Raw genomic sequence first — 8,228 nt, 5'->3', positions numbered from 1 at the left:
GATATTCATAGACAATTCAACCGACTTAGTTATGTTGGGTGCACCGAGTCCACCGAATACATGGATAAGCTCTCTTCATTCCAATAACTATAAAAAATTTAAAGATATATTTTTTAAAATAAAAGACATTTTTTTGGATAAAAATTAATATTATAGTAATTTTTAATTTAAAAAATCCCAGTCAATTTATTTCTATGATCAAACTTATTCCTTCTTCCCTTTTCCCATCCTCTCTTTAAAATCGACGGCCAGGATTAGTTAGGTCAATTCCAGGATTATCCCAATTCCTAATAATTAATAATAAAAAATAAATTTTTTCGACGAAGAGAAGAAAATTACATATTTCTTAATTCCTTCCGCCCTTTCGGCGTTTTGGGCACCGCTCACTCTCGCGAAGGAAGTCCGGCGACTGATCGGAGAACGATCGAGCTTATCGGTACCTTCTTCGTGTTACTGCCTCTTTTCTGCCAGTCTTCGAGGCGATGAATCCCTTCTCTATTTTCGGTTCACTGGTTTCGTCGCAAAAGAATTTGTTCTTCATTGGATGATAAATGAGATTGTTTGCCTTTTTTTATAGTCCTAATATCGGAATCTGGACTTGGTTTGATGAATGTTTGGGTGAGCCCACGATCTGAATTGAGCTCCCGAGTGATGCTTGTGTTTCTGGATCAACCTCATTGACATGACATTGTCCACATTGTCAACTGCAAACTTGTTTTTTTGTTGTTGTACTGCAATATGTCAAGAAAAACCTTGTATACGGTATTATTCATTTAGAGAAGTTGCTTTGACTCATTTTAAATGAAGCATTTTGCTTTTATGGAGATTATATTGTGGTTGGAATCAAATTCTTTCTTTCTTCTGAACTTTTGAATACCTTTTCTCTCTGCTAACCTAATGTTATAGTTTTGTTTGTCAATATCATGTTGTCTCTTTCAATATATTGACATGTGGGTTTTTGTTTTTTCTCTCTTGGAAATGTAGAGGACATCCGCTTGTTATTAATGTCCGTGCTCTTCATATTTTGTATGTATCACCTTGAATTGAAACTGATACAGATAATGATGATTCAGTGTTGTCTTGGTTGCTACAGATATATGACTTGCAGAAATTTTATGTGAAAATTTGATGATAATTTTATGTCTAAGAAAATTGGAAACTACTAAAAGTTTAACTATGATCATCATCAAATTATGTTTTGTTTGTGGTCTCACTATATGGATCTTATTCTTTTGATGAGCTTAATTAGAAATAATATTTCTTGTGAAATTTAAATCCATTAAAATATGTTTTATTACATTGATTAGTATTTCCTTAGTTTTTTCTCTTACATCAGCCTCTCTAATTGTTTTAACTCTTTTACTTAGAAAATCTATTGTTTGCCTTTAAATATATCAATAACATCTCAATTTATTTTCTCATTGATTAGTATCTCAATTTATTTGTTTGTTTCAGGTCAACATGTCGCCCACTCGTTGTTGTGGAGCTGCTGTGTTTCGCCACCTCCTTGGCTCGCAGTCATCATCCTCGGCTAATATTACCAACCCCTTCTTGTTTTCTGCCCAAGGTGTTAGGCACAGAAAGCTTGAGGTGATCCTCACCACGGTATGGCTATCACCTTTACATCCTTCTCCCTAATTCAATTGATATGGCTCAATCCGATAGTGTGTTTTTGTCTGTGTCCATCAGACGATCAACAAGTTGGGGAAAGCTGGGGATACGGTGAAGGTGGCGCCAGGGCATTTCCGCAACCACCTGATGCCTAAGCTGCTCGCTGTCCCAAACATAGAGAAGTACGCTTTCCTCATGCGGGAGCAACGCAAGGTCTGCTCCTCGTCTTTCTCTTCTGTGTTCTCGGATTGAATATCCTTTGACTATATAGGAGTTTAAGGTACAATATCAATTCCCTTTGGTTGCAGCATAAGCATGATGATGGGTCAATTAATGTAAGAAAACCTAACTATACCAATAAATTTGTCTAAAAATACCATAACAACATCTTCCTTACAGGTAAATGTTGCCTAGGACAAACGGAATTGCTAATGTTGATTTCGAAGTATATTTAAATCTCTTTTAACATCGTAGATGGTGAAGCCAGTGAGACCTCTCACTTTTTGAAATGGGTGGCCTGATATATCATATTAAGAGCCGGCACAAACTTGATAGTGCAAAATGTTTAAGTAAAAATTTCAGGAACCAAACTAAACTGTCTATTCAAACCGAACCAGGAAAATAACTGAACATTTTGGTTCAATTGGGTTTGAATAATTAAAATTGTTTTTTTAACTAAATGTGGTTTCTTTGAATGAAAATAATTTAAATTGTATTATCATTTTGCCTGAGTTTTGAGTGGCAGGAACTAAAGCAAAATGTTTATTTGGGAGTTTCTCTACACTGAAACGCAATTAGTTCCTTTTCTTTTTCTTTTTTTTTTTTTTAAAAAAAGAGTACCAAAATGAACTGAAATTTTAGCTAGTGTCACGATCTTGCCTTTCTGCAGTTCCTTGTCTCTGGCCATACACCGCTTTTTTTATTCCTGCTTGTACCATCATAATTCTTTTTCCTAACTCTGATTTTTCTTCCTAATATAATAGTATGTCATTACTGCTTTTATAATGTATCTTATACTAGTTTATATTATCATGCAAAAGGCACTAAACAAGAAAATAAGCAAAGGGAAATTTAAAAAAAAAAAATCAATTTTCTGTTAGACCTCCTTCACATGCTACAATGTTTTTTGTTTATAGCTTTATCAACGGGATGAAGTGGAATTGGCAAAAGAAGCTCCAATCACTGAGCAAGTCAAAGAGCAAGAGGAAACATCAGATAGCAAGGTGAGTGTGAGACCTTTTCATGAGTTTCCCTTTCCAGTACATAAAGTCTTGATGACTAGTCAAAACCAGTAAATCTTACTTGAATCTCCTTATTTCTTATCTAGTGCTGTACCTGTACCAGTGATTTTTAACTCTTATTTTGATCATTCATTTTTGCATGTTCATGATTTGTTCAGATTTTCCTTTTTCTATTGTTGAAACCAAGGTATAAATTATGCCCCATCTTGGAGTTTTGGTCTCTGGCCAAACTTATATAGCTACAGTGCAGATCCTGTGGAGACTTAGCATTCTTCAATACCTATCAAAGTGCTCCAATTGATTTACTTCTAAAAATAAATCTATAATGATTAGATAGTTAATAAAATTAAATTTTTTATAAACAATTTAAAATATAACAAACATATTAGCCATTGTGCATTTTGCCAATATGAAATATTAGAGTGTTGTGTCTATGCCATTTGCTTATCTAGATGCTATTTTAGTTTTAAGTTGTAATTTTGTCAAATTATTGCTAACATTGCATCTTAATGTCAATTATGAAGGGGGAAAAAATATAAAAGAGTACCCCTTATCTTCATTATCGTCAAAAGGACATCTTATGTTGAATAAAAATCAAAACAACACCCTAAATTTTCTTCCCAAATTACCTTTTAAACTCGACTTGTCTAACACTGCTGTAATAGTTTTTGGCCAAAACTCTTACAATGTGGAGCACTTTTGACTAATAGCAATTTTTACAAACATTGAAGCTATTTTGACCAACGTCAGAGCAAAGGTGACGAGCGTTGGAGTAGTTTTGACAACATTGAAGCAGCTTTAATCAATGTTAGAGCAATTTTGATCGATATTAGAACAACTTTAACCAATGCCGAAGCAATTTGTTCAATTTCGGAGCAGTTTTAGCCAAAGCTGCTATGACAATAATGGACTACTTTGGTAATGAAAAATTAGATTGGAGCATTGTTTTGATATTTTTTCAACATGGGGCACAAATGTCCTTTTGAAATTCTTTCAACATGGGGCACCAATGCCCTTTTGATATTTTTCAACGTGGGGCATCAAATGATAATTAAAATCAGGGTCACCCTCTTGATTTTTGCCCAATTATTAATAAAAAATTATAAATATAAACTAATTATGTAACCCCTCACTTGATGATCCCATCCTCTTGTATGTCATTCGTGAATCACAATTGTATATCCTCTTGTGATCTCAGAAGCTACTCCTACCAATATCAGAATCACAATCTCACATCCTCTCACGATCTCAAAGATGCTGCGCCTACCAATAACATGGGATAGGGAAGAAGAATAAAAACTAATGGTCCATTTGTTTCACAGAAAATATTTTCAGTGTTGTAGTGTTTATTGGAAAATCACCATGGATGGAAAAATGTGGGCATTTTGGGAAGAATGCAATATCCTCTTGAAATGATGTTTACCATTATGTCACAATATTTGATATGGTGGAATTAATATATATGTTTCATTTTTGTTTGGTTATGCCTATACTAGTTCTGATAATTGGAATCATTTTGTTTTCTTTCTGTTTTTTCTTATTATTTATATCATAAATGGCATACTTCAAGGAAATGTTCTATAAAGACTTGGCTGTTGCTAATTGGAAGGAAACCTTTATCAAAATACCTATGTAATCTAGATGATCAAGTTGTTTGCAGATTTAGATCATGTATTTCTCAGTTACTGTTTAGCATAATTATGGCATCTTTATTTGTTGTAATAAATCACAACCAACACCATCTCATGCTTTGACTCATTTGTTTGGTGTATGGTTTTAGAATATACTTTCTGTTATAATATGCTATAGCTGCATCTGCATTATGGATGCGACTTGCTATAATGTGCATTCTAATGGAGATTTCTCTTGTTAAATATTTTGAAATTTGTTATTTATGATGATATAATAGGGGATAAAGTCCAATCACGTATTAGGATCCATATAGCGGACCCCGGTGGGATAAAGTTGGGTTGTTTTGTTATTTAAGATTATATCTTTCTGAATTATAGTTCTTGTGAATTGGTGCTGAGCTACTGTATCTCAATATATTTAGAAGAATAGTCTTTAATGGTCAATTTACATTTCTTGTTCTTATGCCAATCCCAAGAAATTGTATATAAAACTTCTGGTTCTTATGAATCACTTACCGTTTATCTCAATGCAAGTGCAATCCATAAGCTTTCTTATACTATATTTCAATCTTTTAAAATTGCTCTATGCATATATTTCAATAGGCAAAGCAAGAAAAATTGAAGGAATATCAGGCAGCAGCAAGGCGTCTTGATAATGCTCGCCTTGTGAGTGCAATCTTCTGATGTTGTAGCTCCATCAAATGAATTTATTTTTATTGCAGTATTTGTAAGATTTATTTATGTGGACTTTATTAAGAGTTAATTCTACAAAAGAATTTTGATTGATGAGTGTCGTATATTTCAACTAGACAAGCTTATAATCCTTGAGCCTTTGAATTATTTGCCTTGATTGAAATATAGATGCTCACAAGAAGAGATTGATGGGAGAAACCGGTTTTTAACTAATGACATCTCCAAGAATATTGATCTATTTTTCTTTGTAGAATCATTGACTAGCATGGAATGGAGCTCCTAGTTCAAAATATCTAAAATTTCAAATACAAAGATATCACAGTCCATTTTAGAGCAGTCTACTTTGAGATAGTTGTAGCCAATTAGATTGTCTTTTAACATGCAAACTTCGCCTGCACACGCAAGTCGTATCAGGGTATTGTTGCTTCTCATATGGATGTTTGGATTCACTTTAGTGTGAATACTGTTTTCGTGGAGATCTATAATGATGTCTCATTGAGAATGCTTGTCGGAAGTAGTCTTCTGTTGTAAAACTAGAATTTTTTTTGGCAACTTGCCCCATTCAAATCTAGCCCATTCAGACTGTATCTGTTGGTGAACCATGGTTCCAATTTGAAATTATCATGCCTCGGGGCAATGGTGCAGCGGACCTTCTAAGTTTTCAGGTATCTAATGATTGAGTCTCAACTTCAGCAAATTAATGGATGAATTTGATGGTTGATCTAAGAATGATGGGCTGATGGGTCACCGAGTGCTTCCCGATTTATCCTAATGGCCGGTGGAAAAATTTTGTTGAGCCGAGCTGATCACTCCAGGATTAGTCGGCGACATAAACGGGACACTTGGTGCCAACTAAAAAAAACTAGGATAGTATTCCTCCTGTACGATCTTTTGGAATCTTCATATACTAGTTAATACATGCAAATTGTTAACTGTATTAACTGTCTCAAGTTTATCTTATTATTTTGTTGTTTGATGAAAACTAACGGTATTTTTGCTGATGGAGATAATTCCTGTGAATACTAGCACACTTATTTTTCTTTACTGATTTCCATTTGAGTTGTATGTATTACATTATTACACATGCTAAATTTACATGTCCAAATATTGCTTGTAGACCTTGTGGAGCTACATTAAAGTTGACAATGAGATCCGAACTCCTGTAACCAAGGATGACATTGTAGCTGAGGTACAACAAATTTAACTCACTTTTTGTGTTTATATTCTTCTTATTAGCTCACTTGTTTGTGTGTATATTCTTCATATCTGTGCATATCCATGTGATCCATGGTAGTTCACACATCTGAAAATCAGCACACTGCAAAGTTCCTTCGGGTTGAATGTGTGCATATACACTAGTTTCTGTTAGGAAAAATGATTGTCATTTACCCATTGATTCTGCTAGATATTCTTCACATACAAAAGTAAAATGCTGGGTACTCAATTTGTTGTCTGTTGCAAAGATGAAGTTCATGTCTTAGTTCTTATCAGTATGCATTTTCTACAAATGTGAATCTAGAAATGTGAATGACCTTGTTGAAATTCTGAAAGGAAAGTATACTCAACTTACAACGAAACCACGTTCCTCACTCCCTGTGAAATTGTAATTACAAAACGAAATCATAATTATAAATCCGCATGATTGTCCTGGAAGTATTTTGATTTTGTCATATCTAAATGGAAGAATCACTCTACGTTAATTTGTTTTTGTTCAATTATCTGGAGCGAGCATCTAATACATATATGCAGGTTGCGAGGCAACTTGCTGTGAACATCCATCCTGACAACCTACACCTACCGTCCCAACTCTCATCCCTGGGTGAACACGAAGTGCCCCTGCGCCTTCCCAGGGAAATACCCCGCCCAGAAGGCTTCAATGGACTTTAAATATCAAGATTCGCCGGAAATGAATTCTTTTTGCAGCCTCCTTAAACAGATGATTAGTAAGAAATTCTCTAACTTGTTGCAGGACAACCATGAACCTGCCAAGTATTTCATAAATTTTGCAATTTTTCAATGTTTTATTTAACTCGAAGTGGGGTGATTTTTCATTCAATTGCGATGTATGTTTAATTCAAGAAAGAATCCTTGAATATGCCATCTAGTGGAATTTGCCTTAGAAGGACCTCCCATTCTGCGAATATTGTAAAATTTTAAATACATATTATGAATATTGTAGAATTTTAAATAGTGCAGTATACCGAACTTGCACTTGGAATTTGAGGATGGATATCATCTTATTTGTCGTACATATTGCTATATCTGCATGTTAGGGGAGCATTTTGTCACTTCTATGTCTGAGCCCAACGAAGCCTGAATCTAAGTGGGGTTATGACCGACTGTATAAGCTCGAGTAGGGCATGCTGATTGCCGCGTCCCAACCTTGAGTGGGCCGCAATCGACTATCATGTATCAAGCTTGAGCGGGTCATCATCGATTGTCATGTCTCAAGCTGGAGTGGGTCTCAGTCGACTGTCATGTCCCGACTCTGAGTCCGCAGTCTGGATCGGATGGATTCATGAGTTGTGTCCCAAACTTGAGTAAGTTCTTGAGATCCAACTCAGTTAAACATCGACTCTCGTGTGCGCTTGAGCACCCGAGCTTGAGTGGTTTGAGTGAGCTCCCGTGTGTTAACTCTCGTGCGTGCCCAAGCACTCTAAACTCGAGTAGTCTAAGTCTAAGTGGGTTGTTAGGCACTCGTCCAAGTACCCTGAGTCCGAACACCTCAAGCACCTTGTTCAATTTCAGCAACATTAATCTATCAACACGAATACGGTGATAGCCAGCGGATTCATAAGTGTTAAGTTGACCGAAATTGTGAGATAAATTTTAGTTAAAAATAAAATTTATAATAATTTTATAATGTAAGGTTTCTTTTAAATGTGAGATTATCAAATATTGTGCAAATTTTTTATCTTAATCAATTGTTTAATGTTATATTAAACTTTAGTGAAAGTTTTATATTATTTTTAATCAAATATTTATGGAAATTTAATATTAAAATTCTTTTGCACTCATTTAATCGTCATTAATTAATTAATAACGGGTCTTA

General features: G+C 34.7%; 1 pseudogene; it reads left to right on the top strand.

Annotated features, from left to right (window-relative positions):
* The first annotated feature begins 325 nt into the window (after positions 1 to 325).
* LOC122009387 lies at positions 326 to 7,366 on the top strand (annotated as a pseudogene).
* The last annotated feature ends 862 nt before the right edge of the window (positions 7,367 to 8,228 follow it).

Source organism: Zingiber officinale, chromosome 8A (assembly GCF_018446385.1).
Source record: "Zingiber officinale cultivar Zhangliang chromosome 8A, Zo_v1.1, whole genome shotgun sequence".
NCBI lineage: Eukaryota > Viridiplantae > Streptophyta > Magnoliopsida > Zingiberales > Zingiberaceae > Zingiber > Zingiber officinale.
This window is presented reverse-complemented; position numbering and strand designations above follow the sequence as displayed.